Source organism: Crocuta crocuta, unplaced genomic scaffold (genome assembly GCF_008692635.1).
Source record: "Crocuta crocuta isolate KB4526 unplaced genomic scaffold, BGI_CrCroc_1.0 scaffold231, whole genome shotgun sequence".
Lineage (NCBI taxonomy): Eukaryota > Metazoa > Chordata > Mammalia > Carnivora > Hyaenidae > Crocuta > Crocuta crocuta.
Genome location: NW_027528357.1, coordinates 4,949,152 through 4,967,957, shown reverse-complemented (window position 1 = coordinate 4,967,957; position 18,806 = coordinate 4,949,152). Strand labels below are relative to the sequence as shown.

The 18,806-nt window shown below is 37.1% G+C and overlaps 1 protein-coding gene across 7 annotated transcripts in view; it reads left to right on the top strand.

Annotated features, from left to right (window-relative positions):
• The first annotated feature begins 18,614 nt into the window (after positions 1–18,614).
• The window catches only part of DTNA (dystrobrevin alpha), a 349,880-nt gene continuing 349,688 nt past the window's right edge, over positions 18,615–18,806 (top strand). For all 7 annotated transcript variants that reach the window (XM_077753816.1, XM_077753814.1, XM_077753820.1 and 4 more), the window contains exon 1: positions 18,615–18,755. The gene's annotated coding sequence lies outside the window, so the exon portion shown is untranslated. The remainder of the gene's footprint in view (positions 18,756–18,806) is intronic.

Below are 18,806 nucleotides of genomic sequence, written 5' to 3'. Positions count from 1 at the left end.
ACTGTTAAGGTGACCAATGTAAAATCTGCCACAGTAAATATCATGGGAGCAGCGTGAATGCTAACACCATCCAAGCAGCGGTAATGTGAAAACTACATTTAACACTATGTATTTTGTTCCAACAAAATAACAAGAAAGATATGATAGGCTAATTTGTATAGCCCTTATCATTAATTAAAAATTCTCTGCTTCCTTATATTCTTTGGTTCTCCTCAGAGACTTGCCTTTAGACATGTTAATATAAGCCCAGTCTTCTTTTCAATTTAGTTCATTTCTAGTTAAAAAATAAATATGGTAGAATGACATAAGTTAGACAGCAATAAACAGACATACTTTATTATTTGAATACACACACACACACACACACATATATTTGGTTCCAGTATAATCAAAATTCTGATTAGCAATGGTTTCAATAAAAATTAGTGTCACTAGAAGAAGATCAGAAAGTTTCTATCTAGTACATGTACACAGACTCCCTATGGAAAACCCAGGGACACTGAGGTCAAGTCCCTGTTGAATATGATTGAGAGGTGGGGCTCCCTTCTTCTGCCTAAGCCCCCACTAGTGGAACAGAGGTTCTAGCTTGAAAGTAGCATATTGGGAATACCGGAACAATAATTGCCCTTCCTCTGCTTGTGAAGAGGAGGTTCCATGCCAGAAGAGGCAAGTCCAGAGGTCCCCAGTCTATTGGCAGTGTGGGGACACACTGAGAGCTCAGCTTCTGAAGTGGGGGAGTCATTCGGTTCTAAGCTTGACGTTGCTCCTACCTTCAGCTCCAGACACCCCCACTCAAACATTTTGTTCTGGGGAGAAACAGTCCATAAAGTGAATGCCAACTTAATTTGCAACAGAGAGTGAAGAAGTTCAAGTCTATAGATGCTCTGAAGAACAGCAAGGGCTATGGTGAAAGGGTTTGGGGAGGATATTCAAGATACAGACTAACCTGTAGGGTGAGACTAACCACTTGGGTGGCTCAGTTGGTTAAGGGGTTAAGCGTCCGACTCTTAGTTTCAGCTCAGGTAGATCTCATGGTTTGCGGATCAAGCTCCCTGTCAGTGCAGAGCCTGCTTGGGATTCTCTCTCTCCCTCTCTCTTTACCCCTCCCCTCTCATGCTCCATCTGTCACAAAATAAATACATCTAAAAATAAATAAATTTTAGATTAGCTCATTTGTGGGAGAAAACTAGGGACTAGAGTAGCTGAGAAGAGCTCTTCTGATCTCAGAACAAAAAATCAAACAATGACCTCAGAAACTATTCCTTCAAAAGAGCCAGAATTTGATGAGGTATCATTTCTTCTTTAAATGTTCAGTAGAATACACTTGTGAAAACATCTGAGCCTGGTACTTTCTTTTCCTAAAAAGGTATTAATTATTGATTCAGTTTCCTTAGTAGATATAGGCCTATTCAATTTTCAAAATTTCCATGTGTAAGTTTTGGTAGTTTTGTGTCTTCCAAGGAATTGGTCTGTTTCATCTAAGTTATTAAGTTTGTGGGCACATGTATCTGAGCTGACCCTCACAACTACATCTCTACAATGAGATCTTTCTTGGATCTTCAGCATGAAAGTAACACCTCTAAAAGAGTAGGTTTCTTTCAAAATGCAGTTCCCAAGAATTTCTTACTCTCACACTACTCTACATTCAGCATCTAACAATTCATCAAACCTACCATTTAAATCTTCCTTGGCTCCAGTGGCTTCTGGTTCTCAAAAACACATCTTGGGTGTGATTATATTTGCCTATCTCTTCTGATTTCGATGGTTTGCCCTGTAACTTCAGTTCTCTGATGGAGTCCAAGAAAAGTCATTGATTTTCAATTTTCAGATTTAAAAAATAGTTTTTTTAAGTTTATTTATTTTTGAGAGTGAGCAGGGGAGGAGCAGAGAGAGATGGAGACACAGAATCTGAAACAGGCTCCAAACTCTGAGCTGTCAGCACAGAGCCCAATGTGGGGCTCAAATCCACAAACTGTGAGATCATGACGTGAGCCAAAGTTGGATGAGCCACCCAGGTACCCCAAATTTTCAGATTTTTTTTTGATGTAAGAACAGAAATTGTGGGTTCCAAACTCTTTATATGTTAGATCTGAAACAGGAAGTGGTTAGTTTAATTTTTTTTATTGCTGAGTAACATTCCATTGTATAAATATACCACAATTTGTTAATTCAGTCTCTTATTGATAGATTTTGGGTTGTTTTGAATTTTTGTCCATTAATAAAGCTGCAGTGGACATTCTTTTACCTATTTGTGGTCATAGTAATCATCAATTCTATAATTCCAGATCCAAACCAATCAATAGATCAAAGCAATGCACCTCTACAGCAAATGAATCACCACAGCATAACTGACTGTAACTTACTCAGTACTGCCTGACTGGACATTCTCTGCAGAAAACAGACATGAATAGAATACCTGACTCACTGTTCATAGACTTCAGCCTGAGAATAATTACTTCTTATAGCAAAAGCCATGAACTCAAGTCCACATAAAAGGATCTTTTCTTTTACTAGAACTACATTTCTGTTGAGTCACCATTTGACTTGGTGACAGTATTTGCAATCTTGGTCATTTCCAAGTAAACTCATCCAGTCAATAAAGATTTCCTATCCTTACTGGTTCCTTCTTCCCTAGTTCCCTCTTGATTCTAAGCTCTAGGGTATATATACTGCCATTCTATTGATGGAGAGATAACATCTTGTTCTGCCCTGTGCTGGCACTTGCTGAGATAGACAATTTCCTAAAGAGGTCTTTACATTATTTGTGCTCTTTCTTTCTTTCTTTTTTTAAAGTAGGCTTCATGCCCAGCATGGAACCCAGTGCTTGACCTCATGACCCTGAGATCAAGAGCTGAGCTGAGACCAAGAGTTGGATACTTAATTGACTGAGCCACCCAGGTGCCTCTATGCTCTTTCATTTTGAAAATGTGCACACACTATTATACTTTGTCACCTGAAAATATTAGCTGCATGAGATTAGAATAAGTTATTATCAAATATCTACAATTATTTTGTATTTAAAATTCAAATCATAGTACACAGGTTATCTAGAAAATTGTATCCCTTCTAACCTCAGTTATAGCAAATCATTATGAACACATGTAGCTGATTCACTTTCTAGTTATGTGATGTGCCCAACAAAATATTGTACAACCAATAAAATCATCTGGGATAGATTATTTCAAGATCACTACAGAATGTGTTTTAATTCTTAATCTTAAGAAAGTTAGCTTGTATGGGGCAGATTCCATTTATCCTCAGTACAGAGAATAATTCTCCTCTCTCACTGTCATCCCTTATTAAGGGCTATTCTCACTAAATATTAGTTGACTTACTTTTTATAATAAGCTAATCTGCCTCCACTTCACACTATATACACTAATAAAATTTGAGAGATTTTAAAATGATGTGTAAGCCCAGCCTGGGAATTTTTACCAGACTCATCATGATATTAGCAAGGTGTAAAGTGTGAACATTTCTTTCTGGGGAAGAAAATCTTAGATTCCATGAAAAGTCAGGTTAGAACTTGTCATTAGCCAGTGCATACAACATGTAGGAGATTGGGTGTCATTTGAACTTCCTTGATACAGTTTATGATCATCAAATTTAGTGGATCTTTTATTTTTGCAAAAATATATCATAAACCCCAAATATATCATAAACCTTGTTAATATGGTAAATAGGAAATGAATCACATAATTTTCAAAATGACTAGCTCTATGCAATGATTGGTATGCTGCTCATTAGATATTAGTAAGTGTGAAACTACACTTTTGTGGTTCCTAATTTCCTAAAAGGGTGGAAGTGAGACACTGAACTCCATTAACTCTTAACACTTCTTATCACTCAAAAATGCAGTTCTTACTTAAGTTTATGTCCATGGGAACAGAGGAGAGGGAATGCGTACAAGTCTAGGGAAACGGCCAAAGACATAGGGCTACAAAGAACATGGCATGTTTGGGAGACAGAAAGTCAAGCAATTTGACCACAGGAGAGGGTTTATGATCGGATTAGAATAAAACAAAGCCTGAAAGGTAGGTTGGGGCTGGATTATAAAGAGCCTTGAATACTGGGCAAAGAGTTTGTATTTTATCCTACAGATAAGAAAGAGCAATTTTAAGGATTCAGGTCAAGGTGAGCATAATAAGGGTTACAAAAGGAATGGCCTGCTGTTAACAATTAGGTGTAGATTAAATGGGAGTGAGGCTGGAAGAAGAAAAATCAATAGAGGGGATGTTTCCAAAAACAGGTGCGAGTTAAAGATGGCTTGAGCAAGGGTGCTGTCAGTAGTATTTTAAACAAGGGTGATTCATGGAGTAACAGAAGCATTTGGAAGAAAGAATTGGTAAAACCGGGTGATATGATATAGAGGGCTAATGAGAAGAAAGATGCAAAGACAATTCCAGTTTAATGTTGGGAAAATTATACTTCCACTGAGTTCAACATGGAAAGCATTTAGAGAAAATAGAAAATGTGAGTTCAGTTTTAGAGACTTAGGATGCATAAGTAGATATATAAGAAGAAATGTGCTGTGCAGTGGAATCCTCACTGTAGGACTGGCTGAGACAGCAGGGATGTATCCATTTTAATTTTAAATAAAACTTCACTGCATTTGAAAACTGAAGGCACCTAGTCATTCATATTATCATCACATTTTAAATCCATACTCAGACACATAACCATGTGTATTTCAACTTTTGTGTGTCTGTTTTGCTAGAACATTATAGGTGATGTCTTCTGATTTGGTAGAACTTAGCTTAATCAACTAAAGGTTTATTATCAAAGGGAATTTTTACCATGTCAGTGGATGTTCCCATTTAATACCTCCAATAAAATGTGAACTCAGTTCTCCTGACAAAAGAGATCTCTGGATATACCAAGCCCACATAACACCAAAGTAACTAAGTGGTTCAAGGCAGTGAAAAAATAATTCTATTTTATGAAACTTATTGCTTAAATCACAGTCAAAGCAGTTATGTAATAAGTTTTTTTGTAAGTAAAACTACAATATGATCTGTTTCCAAACCAATAAACAGTATTTTTTTTGCATATTAAAGAGATTCAAAAATGTCAGGAGTGACATCCCAACTAATCTAGCCAGTTTCCTCACCTGTGAAGTGAGAAACTGAAATGACAGATAAGTTCCTTTTTAGTTAGTACATTTTATAGTAAGTCTTGAGAAAACAATAAAACCAAATCTTATTAGGGAACATATCAAGTATACTAAAAATACACCAGAAAGAACAATTAATTGCCAAGAAAATCTAAAATCATGGGATAGGGTGATCGATATTAAGTGAAACTCATTTTACACCAAGCCTTTTTATCCAAGAAGCTTTCAAGAATTCTGTGATGGCAGTAATCACAATCTTAAGAGGGAGGGAATTAAAGCATATATTCTAAGCCCCATTTCATTTGACACAGTAAGTCAGCGGTATAACATAGCAGGTCTAAGTGTGGTCCTCAGTTCAGCAGCACAGGCATCATCTGGGATCTTGTTAGAAATGCAGGATCTCAGGGACACCTGGGTCGCTCAGTTTGTTAAGTGTCCCACATCAGCTCCGGTCATGATCTCGCAATTTATGAGTTCAAGCCCTGTGTCAGGCTCTGTGCTGACAGCTTGGAGCCTGGAGCCTGCTTCAGATTCTATGTCTCCCTCTCTCTCTGCCCCTCCCCTGCTTGGACTGTCTTTCTGTCTCTCAAGAATAAATAAAACATTAAAAAAATTAAAAAAATGAAATGCAGGATCTCGGACTCCACTCTAAACTTACTGAACCAGAATCCACACTTTAACAAGATCCCCAGGTGATTCCTGTGCACATTCCAGTAGCAGAAGCAATGATATATAACCCTACTGGAGCTACATCTAGAAAGTGAGCAAATTCATACCATCTGCCTATGGAGTTTCCACCTCTGTCTTCCTTGTCTTCAGTTAATCAGATTTTATGATGTCACTTGCCCTAATGTTAGACACTTAGTAAAAGATATGTGACCCTGAAGAGATTCTTCATGAAAGAAATAGCTTGAATTAAACTTCGTATAAGAGTGATATTATAGGGGCACCTGGGTGTCTCTGTGGGTTAAACGGCCGACTTTGGCTCAGGTCATGATCTCCTAGTTTGTGGGTTTGAGCCCTGTGTTGGGCTCTGTGCTGACAGCTCAGAGCCTGGAGTCTGCTTCAGATTCTATCTCTCCCTCTCTCTCTGTGCCTCCCCCACTCACTCTCTCTCTCTCAAAACTGAATAAATGTTAAAAAAAATAGCAAGAGTGATATAGACCATTTACGGGAACTTCCTCCACTCTAGCCCAGGAGAGCTCAGAGACATTGCATTTAAAATCTGAACAGAGGTCCTTCATTATCCGCTGCTTCATTCACCAGGGCAAGAACAAAGTGGATCTGGAGAGCTCTACAGAAGATACACATGTTCTTACTCATTTTCCAATACATGCTCTGTTCTTTGACAGGCTTGCTGTAGAAACTGCTTTAAGTCATACACAAGGGATTATTTTTTGCTTAAGCTTCATTAAGCATTTTTTATTTTATTTCTTATTTTAAAAAGTTTTAATGTTCATTATTTTTGAGAGAGAGAGAAAGACAGAGAGAACGCAGGGGAGGGGCAGAGGAGAGGGAGGCAGGATTGGAAGCAGGCTCCAGGCTCTGAGCTGTCAGCACAGAGCCTGACATGGGGCTCTAACTCCCAGACTGCAAGATCATGACCTGCACTGAAGTCAGACACTTAATTGGCTGAGCCACCTATATGCCCCACTCTTTAAGCTTTTTTAAAATATAGGCTTGCAATAATGCTTGTAAACTAGTAAACTGAACTGACTGAAAAGGGTACTTGTGTTAGTTGCTCTGGAGAAGAAAAGGGTAAGGTAAAAGGTAAGTAAATAAAGGAACATTTCTTGAGCATCTACTCTGTGCTAGGTACTACATTGGGTGTTTTATATCAAGAACCAGGGTCTCTCTAAAATGTTAAACTTGTCCCCCACTCTCTAATCATGTAAATGTGGTGTTAATTGTGATCTGCCACAACTATAATAACCATAAAAACACAGCTTTTAAAATAACTTATAAAAATCTATGTGTCTAAAATTTTGCTTTATTATAAACTACTAATACTGCCAGGCCTTTCCCATCCCCCTAGTTACACATTATTAAGAAAACAGCCTATAATAGTAGAAATCAGATGATCTTATTATTACAATATGCAAAGTGCCTATCTTAGATCTTAAACATACATAGAGACCTTATCTTATACTGTTTATCTGATTGTGGTGCCTGAAAAGTATCTCAGGACTATAACTGAAAGCATTTTGCAGCCACTTTCAGTTAATATGCTACTGTATATGCAAGCACTGCCGGTATAACAAAAGCACCATCTGAAGGTACCATAAGGTGAAAAGAAGGAGGTGGATATTGGAGGAGCTCAGTATCTGTAGAGCCTGTATAAAGGAATAATACAGGAGACTATCTTTTTTACAGCTTAGTCTAAACGAACAGTTCAGGAGGTACCTCACACAGAGTATAAAAAATTCTCCCAGGAAATTGCCAGACAGATTTTTCTGGAGAAACAGCAGACAGACTTCAAGGGAACCACAACTTCTGGAAAGTGAGGGAATAACCCCCAGAAAGGAGGGAGACAGAGAAAAAGGCCTCCAAATTGGTACACAAACTTTGCTCAACTGTACAGCAGAATCCTGAATCATGCATGTGGGAAGCGGACCACAGAAGTCGGCTATGGATGGAAGAACCAAACCAAGATTTGAACTGCGGCAGAAGAGACGAGGTTTGCAGTTTGAGTCCCCTTTACTGGCCACTCAAACAAATGAAAAAAATCAATACTTTTTGGAAGGATTTAAAAGAAAATATGTTCAGACTCACATTCACAGTGTCCAGATACACTCTAGAATTACTTCACATTCAGAGAACAAAGAATACAGTGGCTCATTCTCAAGTGAAAAGATACGGAAACCAATCCCAAAATGATCCAGGCATTGGCATTAGCAGACAAGAACGTTTAAGCAGCTTTTCTAACCACGCTCAGTGACATAAGGGAAATATTCTCACAGTGAATAAAAGATAGGAAATCTCAGCAAAGAAGAAAAAAACTATCAAAAAGAAGTGAAATTAAATTCTAGAACTTAAAAAAAAGATTATATGGATGGGGCACCTGGGTGGCTCAGTTGGTTAAGTGTCCAACTTCAGCTCAGGTCATGATCTCACGGTCCATGTGTTCGAGCCCCGCATGGGGCTTTGTGCTGACAGCTCGGAGCCTGGAGCCTGCTTCAGATTCTGTGTCTCCCTCTCTCTCGGCCCCTCCCCAACTCACTCTCTGTCTCCGTCTCTCAAAATAAAATAAGGACATAAAGAAAAAATTTTTAAAAACTATATGTGAAATAAAAACTCATGGGATAGGTTTACCAGCAGAATGGAGATGACAGGGGAATGAGAACATAAACTGGAACGTATACGAATATGAATGAATCAATCTGAAGAACAGGTTGTGAAAGTGACAAGACGCAGGGTCCTGTGGTACGATATCAAAGGATTTAACATGCATGCAATTAAAGTTAAGAAGGAGAGGAGTACGAGAATGTGGCAGAACTAATATTTGAATACATAATAGTTGACTATTTCCAAAATTTGATAAAACATGTATATTTACAGTTCCCAGATTCTCAGAAAACCAAAAATAGGAAAGACCTGAAGGAAAACACTCATCCGTGCATCATAGACAAACTGCCCAAAACCAAAGATTCAGAGAAAATTTTGAAGGCAACCAGAAACTCAGAGATAATAAATATGTGTTGTCATTTTAACCCACTAAAAGTGGGGGTAATTTGCTGTGGAGCAATAGTTAACTAACACAACTATTACAGTTGGAGGTATTAATGCCCTTCTCTCAATAATTGACAGAGCAAATAGATAAGAAATCAGGATATAGAACATTCAAAATATCATCAACACATTTGCCCTAAATGTAATTTCTAGAACACATTGGTCAATAATGGAAGAAAATGAATTATTTTCAGATTATTTCTTAGGATAGATCATATTCTGGACCAAAAAATAAACCTCAATAAATTTAACGGGATTGAGATCATTCCAAGTATGTTTTCTGTCCACAATTGGATTGAATGAAAAAACAAACAGAACGATGTCTAGAAACACCCATTACAGACATTAAAATCACACTTATAAATAAAATGGATCAAAGGACACAATACTGGGAAGATTAGGGAAAAAAATTAACTGACTATAAATGAAAAGCAGGACATCAAACTATGTGAATGCACCTAAAGCAGTGCTTAGAGAGAAAATTATTGCATTAAGCTCTATTATAAGAAAAGAAGGGTCTCAAATCAATAATGTAAGTTTCTATCATAAGAAACTAGAAAAAGAAGAGTAAATTAAACCTGGAATAAGCACAGAGAAAGAATAAAGAGTGAAATCAATAACAAAGAAAACAAAATAACTCCAAAAGAGACACTGAGGGACACCTGGGTGAGTCAGTCGGTTGGGCATCTGACTTCGGCTCAGGTCATGATCTTATGTTGTGCTGATAGCTCATAGCCTGGACCCGGCTTTGGATTCTCTGTCTCCCCTCTCTCTGCCCCTCTCCCACTTGTGCTCTGTCTGTCTGTCTTTCTCTCAAAAATAAATAAACATTAAAAAAAGAAGATAAAACCAAAAACTGATGGTTTTGAATGGGTAAATCAAATGGATAACCTCTGTAAGACTTACGAAGTATTTACCAAGCAGGAATGAAAATACTGATCCCCAAAATAAAACCAATCAGGCATATTTACCCAAGAATTAAAAATATAGACCCTCAAAAATGCCTGTGCAAAAATATTCATAAGTATCAAACACTGTAAACAACCCAGTTGTCTATCAACAGGGGAATGGAAAGACAAATTGTGATATATTTATGCAACAGACTAGAACTATACCAGAAGAGAACTCACTCTTGATACAATGACATTCGTTCTAATGAACCTCACAGACATGATGCTGAGCTAAAAGAGAGAGGCAAAAAAACGTATATACTCTATGACTCCATTTATACAAAATTCTAGAACAGACAAATCAAAAATACAGTGATAGATATCCAAGGAGTGATTATCTCTGGGTGGAGGAGGCAGGCAAGTGTTTGCTAGAAAGGTGCACAGGGGAGTGTCCTTGGTGCCCTGCGTCTTGATCCATGTGGGTGGGTTACAAGGGTGTATACATCTATCTAAGTAGTCAGACTGTTCACTTCATGATCAGATAGAGAGCAGACTGAGAGAAAGAGAATATGAAAGGATTAAAAAAAGAAAAAAGCTGGCCAGGATCTTGAGGAAAGAATTTAATCTGCACCATATATTGAAGCGTGGAAGACTTACAAAGCAAGACTGATTTGGAAAATACAGAAGCAAATACTAACGTAAGAAGGCACAGTCTCCAGAGAATGGATACAGGGCCTCTAGGGATGAACAGCTTTTAAGTTATTTACTCTGTGTCTCAACACTTGACCTTATAATTGTTTGCGTGTGCATAATGTCTATTTTACAAATAATCACGCTGGCTTTAAGTATGTATGTATGCAATGAGAGCCAAGTTAAGATTTGTAAAGCCCTAAACACAGACAATATTATGGTATTCTGCCTTATCTACTCCCATTAAGTAATTCTAAATTAAAATTGTATAAACATGGACTGAAATATTTATAGATGAATATATATGATATCCAGGGTGTGCTTCAAATTTATCTGGATGGAGAGATNGGGGCAGTGCCTGCGTGGCTCAGGTGTGAAAGCGTCCAACGCTTGATATCAGACTCAGGTCCTGATCTCATGATTATGAGATTGAGCCCTGCATTGGGCTCTGCACACTGACAGGGAGGACCCTGCTTGGGATTTTCTCTCTATGTCCCTCCCCAACTCGCTCATGTGTTCGCTCGCTCTCTCTCTCTCTCAAAATAAATAAATGAACTTTAAAAAAATAATTACTATAGTTGGGTAATGGGTACAATTATGTATATTTAAAAGGAAGTTAAAGAAAACTGCAGTATCCTTAAAATAAGAGTGCTAAGGCCAAAAAGTTTTTATTTATTTATTTTTATGATGACTACTTCGAAGCTTGAAAAAAATCTTTCAATTCTTTTAGTGCCCCTGTTAAAAGCCCATGCATAGTTTGCCTACTGGGGATCCTGTCCTGGCTGGACTGAGGATTGCTGCTCAGGATTGTCTTATCTCAGGAGGGTTTCACAGGTTAAATGGGCCCCAGGAACAGTACAAATAAAAGCTCAGAGAAGGAGCCAATCCTTTGTCACTGCCTAGTAAGAAGCATCCCAGCTGACAGGAAAAAGGACCAGCAATGTTTTCAACATCACATGAGGGGGATGTAGCAATGGATCAGTCCCTAGTGTATTTAGTTTTTCTATTTAGGATGTGAAGAAAATTATAATTGGGGTTTTATTTTAGAAATAAAACCTGAGGTAGTAAATTTGAATTTCCTAAAAGCTATTGATTGTAGAATGTAACCCTTTGATGTGATCTACTGTTAAATGTGTTCGATATATATTAGGCATTTAATAAATATTTTCAGTTGTTGAAATATTTGTTCATTTTCTGTGAACAAATATGAGCCATTCTGCAGCATGAGGAAAATGAACTGAAAAAATGAACTAGCTTAAATTTTTTTATCAAAAATCTACAACATTGAGAAAAAACACTGAAGAAAATCTTTTATACTTAAATACCTTCACATTCCTTTTTTTAGTTTCTTAAAGTAAGAAATAAAATTATAGTACCCTAAATAAATGACATAATCCTATCAGGCTAAGGCAGAAACGTAAGATATCATAGGTAGTAATTACTCTTTGCAACTAAACAACAAATTGATTCAGATTTAATTGTTGTTTATACATATAGAAGGAAGATTTGTGTTATCAAACTCTAAGTCAATATTACTATTAAAAAATGAATGTGCTACCGGGAACATATATTTAAAGATTTGAGAATGCACACAGACTAATAAGAAATACAAAGAGACTACATTACTGTTTCACATTTGGGGCAACATCATGTCAAAACAGTAACCTATCTTCAGTTAATCAACAAAACAACCAGCAAGTATTTTCTGAATAAACACAAGATGCTGTGAAATATATAAGAGATTGATATGATAAGGAGTTCACAATCCTGATGAAGGAGGAGACAATTCTAGTGTCTAATGTAAATGAGATGACTAGCTAACCACGGAACACATTATGCGAATAGGTTTCAAGATGACGTTTCCAAGAATAAGTCTTTCATAGAAGTTCAAGAAAGATGGGTTAACACTGACCTGGAGAATGTACTTTGATGATGGTAGCAAAAAGACAGGGGGCATGTAGAAAAGGATACTTTACTTATGTACTACATACAATCCTGGAAGTGGTCACTCTACTTCTATTAAATAAGTTGTTTCAATTTTCTTTGAAATAAAACACAGAAGATCTTAATATCCACTTTCTCCTTTAGTGTAAACTACAAAATATGTTTTGAATGCTGAATCTCTTCTAGATATTTAAGACACAGATACAGACAGCCAAGTGGAGTTAAACTGAAGACATATTGTAACAAAGGGAAGTATACTCTACTGATATTGATTATAAGGCTTAACTGGGTATCTTTACATATTTGTAATTCTGTTATTCCCTCAGTTTTCTTTGGTTTGTTTTAAACACACAAAGAAAAAGTTCTATGTATCCAGAGTGAAAGCAAAGAGTACAGGGTAGCCATTTCTGCCTGTTCATATAAAATATACAAAAAGATTCACTGTCAAAGGTATTTACAAGCCTACAAGAATTATTTCTACATGCTGCATAATTTCAGAAATAAAACTGACTTTTCCTCACCATCATCCTTGTCTTATTTTCCAAGCACTTCCTCTATGAAATAAGCATGCTTGATTCTCTAGAAAGGGGAAAAAAAGGGATGTTTCTATCATGGCCTTTGTCCTTGAGAATCTTAAAATGCTTTATGAGAAATGTGCAAATAAAAAGGGGACAATTTCAAATTCAGAAGATTTTCATATATGTCTACTGGACAGCACAGACAATGCTGACTATAGGTTAGGAATTGGGTACAAAATAAGGCTTTGGTTATGATAAAACAAGTAAAATGTCCTCCATTCCTGTTTCTTTCGGTCTAGCTGATTGATATAAAAAAGAGGAAAGTAAGATCAATATATAAATGAAAACACATCCACACCATGTAGGATGTTCAAGCTAATCTGGTGATGTAATTCAGGGACTAAGAAAGAAAAAGGAGAGGCGAATCAGACACGGTATTTATGACACAAATAAAAGATTACCATCTTAATTACCAAAGAAAATTTGTGTATTTGTAGTATATATTATTACCTCACAGGAATGCACTTTGAACTGTAGCAAAATGTATCCCTTAAAAGGTAAAATATCATTATTTCCAATAATAAATCTTAATTTTTATGTTTGTTCTACATTTTTAAAGATTACAATTGGATTGGTTTACTTTCATCCTCTACCCCCTTTTCTTCATTTAGTTTTTCATAAAATACAAGGCTTTGCCACATCAAATAAATGATATGGTATTTACTGTAGGGATTAACTTTTAAATTATGGTCTACAGGAGATTTGAGTTGTGTCTAAATGATACATAAAGAACTGTTTTAGTGCGAAATAATTTAGTTAGGCAAAATTTCACATAAATAAAATCGTTTTGATTAAGCTTTTCACTTTGTAACAGGTTTCTTTGGTATTATAAAAACCATTAGGGTTTACTTAGAAATCACCAAGGAAAAATTTGACATTTCCCTGAGATAATGTGGATACCTATTCATATAAGTCATCTTCACTAAACACTTTTTTGTCCTTAATTTTTTGGCTTGATCATCTACATTGACCAAATTTATTTGTTATTGATGTTCTGACTTATTCAATATTATTCTTGGTTACACGTATCCAGATATTTTATATTCTTGAGCAAAATTTAAAAAAAACATTCAACTTCAAAGCAACCAAAAATAGGGTCAAAACATTTCTAGCAGCAAAGTGAGTAGATTATAAGCACCTTCTAAAAAGCTGTGCTCTCCGGCTGGCTTTTTTCCACTATCTCCACTGTGACAGTACACTTAAGTTTCATCTAAAACATTTGTGTTTTGTTTATGGTCCATTGAGAAAATAAATTCCCCCAGGAGTAAAGGGCGCACTAGTGTGGTGCCATTGAGAGATGTGAACAGCCATAATATGTGTTTAATGAATTGCCAGTACAAACTGGAATCACAGCTATTTAAAATGGCAACAGATTTGTTCATTCTAACACGAAGAAACAAAATATACTTGGCCATTTACACCTGTTCTTTAGGCTATGTTCTCCCCTTCAGTCTGAGGAGCACACGGAGAATGCAAACAGCATTTCACCTGAGGATGTTAGATCAGCAGAGGAGATACTGGCTGAGCACCAGAAGCAGCTGAGGTACCGGACACTGCCCTGTGGGCAGGAAGCTTCAGTATAGCTAAGGGAGCAGGGAGCACAAGCAGGACGAAAGGAAGAATACCTCTGCTTTCCTGGATTTGCAATTACTCCCTAACAGCTGACAGGACCATGCCTCAGTGCAGAATTTCTAAGGCAGATGGATACTAACTTTAACTATATAAATATGCATCTTGATGCATAAGGAGACTGAATGAACATTCTTGGAGTGTATTAATACACATACTTACATCTCCTCAATTTTCATGAATGCTTAGGACACAATTTACACATTTCAGTAGAGGTCAGAAGACGATGTTCTGTTTGAGGCTGATGAGTTGCAAAATGGGACTATCTTGAAAAGTCAGAGAACAGCAAAGGGTTCTGACTATCTTTGTGAGCTGGAGAAAAAGCAGGGCTTTTATAGGAAAAGGGGACATTGAAAACAAAAGTGGACAGGAATGAAATTCACCCACTTCATAACTGTACCCAGGGTCCACCTTTGCCTCAAAGTTTGGTAGCTTTCATGCCAAAAAATCCCAAAACAACAACAACAACCAAAAAAATCACACAAACAACAACAAATGCAACAACAAACCCAAAAAACTATCAATTTCCCAAGTCACAGCTCAGTTCACCTATTTACTTGACCTGTGTTGTACTGCTAATGTACTTATTTTTGAAAGCGAATCTGATGCTCAGAGGGAACATATTTTATGTATATTTTGTGTTCTTCAAGCCCCCCATATCACCCTACAGTCCTCATCCCTATCAGTCTATACCCAGGGGTATAAGAGTTTCTGATTGGTAAAACTGTGGCGTCTCTACTTCAATTATTTTGAATCCATCTTACTTTATACTCTTGTCATTCAAGTCCCTTGAATACTCCAAAATTCTTAATTCCTCATGCCCTAAAACTATTACCAGCTAATCATTCTGACTTGACCTGTAACATATGCACACTCTGTATATTGCTATGTCTATAAAATACATACACACACATACAGCTTCACCATAACATAGTGAACACTATGATTTTTACCTATGGCCATTCTCATGTTAACTGTAAGCTAGTTTAAAAATCAAGACATCAAATTTAAAGGGGAGGGGGGCACCTGGGTGGCTCAGTCAGTTAAGAGATTGACTCTTGATTTTTGACTCAGGCCATGACCTCATGGTTTGTGGGTCCAAACCCCACATCAGGTTCTGCACTGACACAGTGGAGCCTGCTTGAGATTCTCTCTGCCCCTCCCCTGCTCACTCATTTTCTCTCTCTCTCTCTCTCAAAATAAATAAAAAATAAAAAGTAAAAAATAAAAATCAAGACATCATAAGGACAAAATAAATCTCAGCAATTTATTTTCCTTAACAAGGAGCCTAAACTATTATGAACCACAAATCCATGTGTACAGCCATATTAAAAATATTTTTGCCTAAACGAAGTTTCTCTGGAACAAATTGCTAGTGACTGTCGAGCCACTGAAGTTGTAATGCATTTCTGAAACACGTGTTATAATCATCAAACCTAAATATATCTCTAATTAAAACAAATCCTGCCATGAGTATGAAGATCAAAAGGAAAGTGCTCTTGATATATTGCTGTTCAATTTAGGCCTCCACCTCTTGTGCAGAAATCTCCCAGAGATACTGCAAATCCATTAGAGTCTGTTACATGCTAAAGCTTCTAGTTTAACCCCAATCACCTGTGTAAAATCCTGGATTATAAATCACTGCTGAGATCTATGCCCAGGAACCATCTAGCTGTATTGTTTATGAGAGGGCTTGGAGGAGGGTGTACTGAGCAACATCTTGAGTGTTGACTGATCAGAAGATATAAATGACATTTCCAAAACAATGAGTGACTATTTTCAGCACTTCTCATTCGATGTGCAGAAAATAGGGAGAATCATATTCCTTTAAAATAAAGCCTGCAAAGTGCCTCCCTCTAATTATTGTTTTGCTCAATACTGTACGAAAAGCTTTTTGACAAATTTGAAGTTCTTTAAAAATGTATTATTACTACTATTATTTTGCTTTAAATACTGCACACGTAACTTTTCATTGCCCACTTTTATATACCTGTGCCTTTGGTTTTCCATTTAGCTTCCTGAATTTCAGTGTTAATTTCTTCCTAATAATGTTAACATATACTGGTATCTTTGATACCACTGTCATTTTTCTTATTACATTATATTGACCAGTCTATTTATTTCTTCTACTGGATCCTGTAGTTAAATCCACTTTTTAAAAAAATCCATTTTAAAATCCACCCAATTTTTAAAATTGAGATCAGCCAGGACAGCTTCTCCAGGACTGACCCCTGGTGTCTCTGCCATTGAATCCTGCAAGCTAATCATAAGATGATGTCTGGTAACAGTAAGAAGGTCTATGATTTCCTAAATCTGATTTCCATGCAGAAAATTTGGAAAATTTTAGCTTTCATTTGAAAGTCAGTATTCTTTTTTCTTCTGTTTTTTTCTCTTCTTCTCTCCTTCTTCTTGTAATTTCTTAATTCTCTTTATTCTTCTGTCTCCACCCACCTTCCCTGCTTACTCTTCTGCCTTCTCCTTGTCCCATTTTAGAAGGCTGCCTAGCTGCTGCATTTTCTTTTGAACAAAAGCTACCCAAGAGTGCTTTGTGAGAACTTTCACAATATTAAAAAAAAATCCCCATTTAGTGTTTATGTAGGATGCACATGAAGGAGAAGGGCAACGTCAGCATATTACCTTGGCCATTTAGATACAGTGGGGGTCAAAGACTGAAATATGGGGCACAGAGACAATGAAATCATTTAAACATAGAACATAAGTCAGTAAAAAGGAGTGTCTCTTGTAGTTTCTTTGTGGCAATGCACCAAATAACACTGCAAATAATAGAGTGTTCATCTGTAGATCATTTAGTGTATATATGTATGTATGTGGATACACACACACATGCACACACATATATAACTTATCTGAACAACTAGATGTAGACTAATGAAGGGCATGTTCCATGCCTCAAACCCTTCAAAACACCACAGTTCTTCATATACATCAGGCTATTAGAAAGGGTTTGAGTGAAATATAACAAATCATTATGAAATTGGTGACTACCCCAAAAACACTGACTATAGTTGCTTCATATTACTATGAAACAATGAGTTGAAACAATACAAATGAATTTACATACAGATACAAGGCCATATAACAAATACACATACCCCCCAAAAGAAAGAAAATTATATGATACTATAGAACTGAAGATCTATGCAAATATACAAGAGAAAAATTATCTTAAAACATATTCATGTAGAAAAATCAATTAATTAATTAGCTTGCAAGATACCTGGTAACTTTAAAATAATCAAATATATCTTTATCATTTTCGGTAACCTAAGTTTCTAGCAATTGATGATAGTGAATTAGCACCCTGTGAATAGCTGTGCAATTAATATTTATAGTGAGATTTTGACTTACGTGTACTTGGATAAGTCATGTTATTAGACTTATACTTCATGCTTCTGTATCTCTGAGGTGACAGTACTACTTGCCTTCTCATCTACCTCCTCCTCTGCAAATAAATGAGGTAATGTTTGGGAAGTGTTTGCAGCCTGGGAAGGAAACCCACTGCATACATCTCAGGTGTTAGTACTATTCCACATTCAAGCCTGGTATATTAGTCCCTCTGTTTTAAATTGGGACTAATTTACTGTTTGAGTTCTTGGGTTCTCACCAAAATCTGGGTCAACATAAGAAGATGATTATTTTTAATTTTAATTCTGAGGCTCTGTTCACATCCCTTGCACGTGTGAGGGAAAACTGTAGCAAATAAACAAAGCACATAAATCAAGCTTTGAAAGAGAAAAATCTCTATCCAGAAGGAGTTTCCCTCCCAATAAAGAGCATGAACACTGTATTTCCCTGGAGGAATATTTCGGTCCAGGAAGGAGGATAGTGCATGCAGTGTGAGTGTGTGTGCGCGTGTGTGTGTGCATGTGTGTGTGTATGTGTGTGTGTGCTGTGCGTGCGCGCCCGCGGAGAGAGGGGCGGGGGAGGCGGATGAGGAGGATGAGATCATAGTTTCAGGATCCTCAGGAAACCCTGGTACTGGCAGCAGCCAGCCTCTGCTGTGCCCACATGACCCACAACTCTGGCAGCGGACCCGGCACTTCCAACATTATTAAATAATAAGAAAGAGGCTCCTACTCCATGCCCAAACCTCCCTACAGACCAATGGACACCTTCTAAGAGTTTGGCGAGTCGGTGACTGAGGCGCCCGTCCATTCCAAGGTGTGTGTAAGGCGTTTTCCTCCCTGACAGCTCCGGGATGGGGGAGGGCGC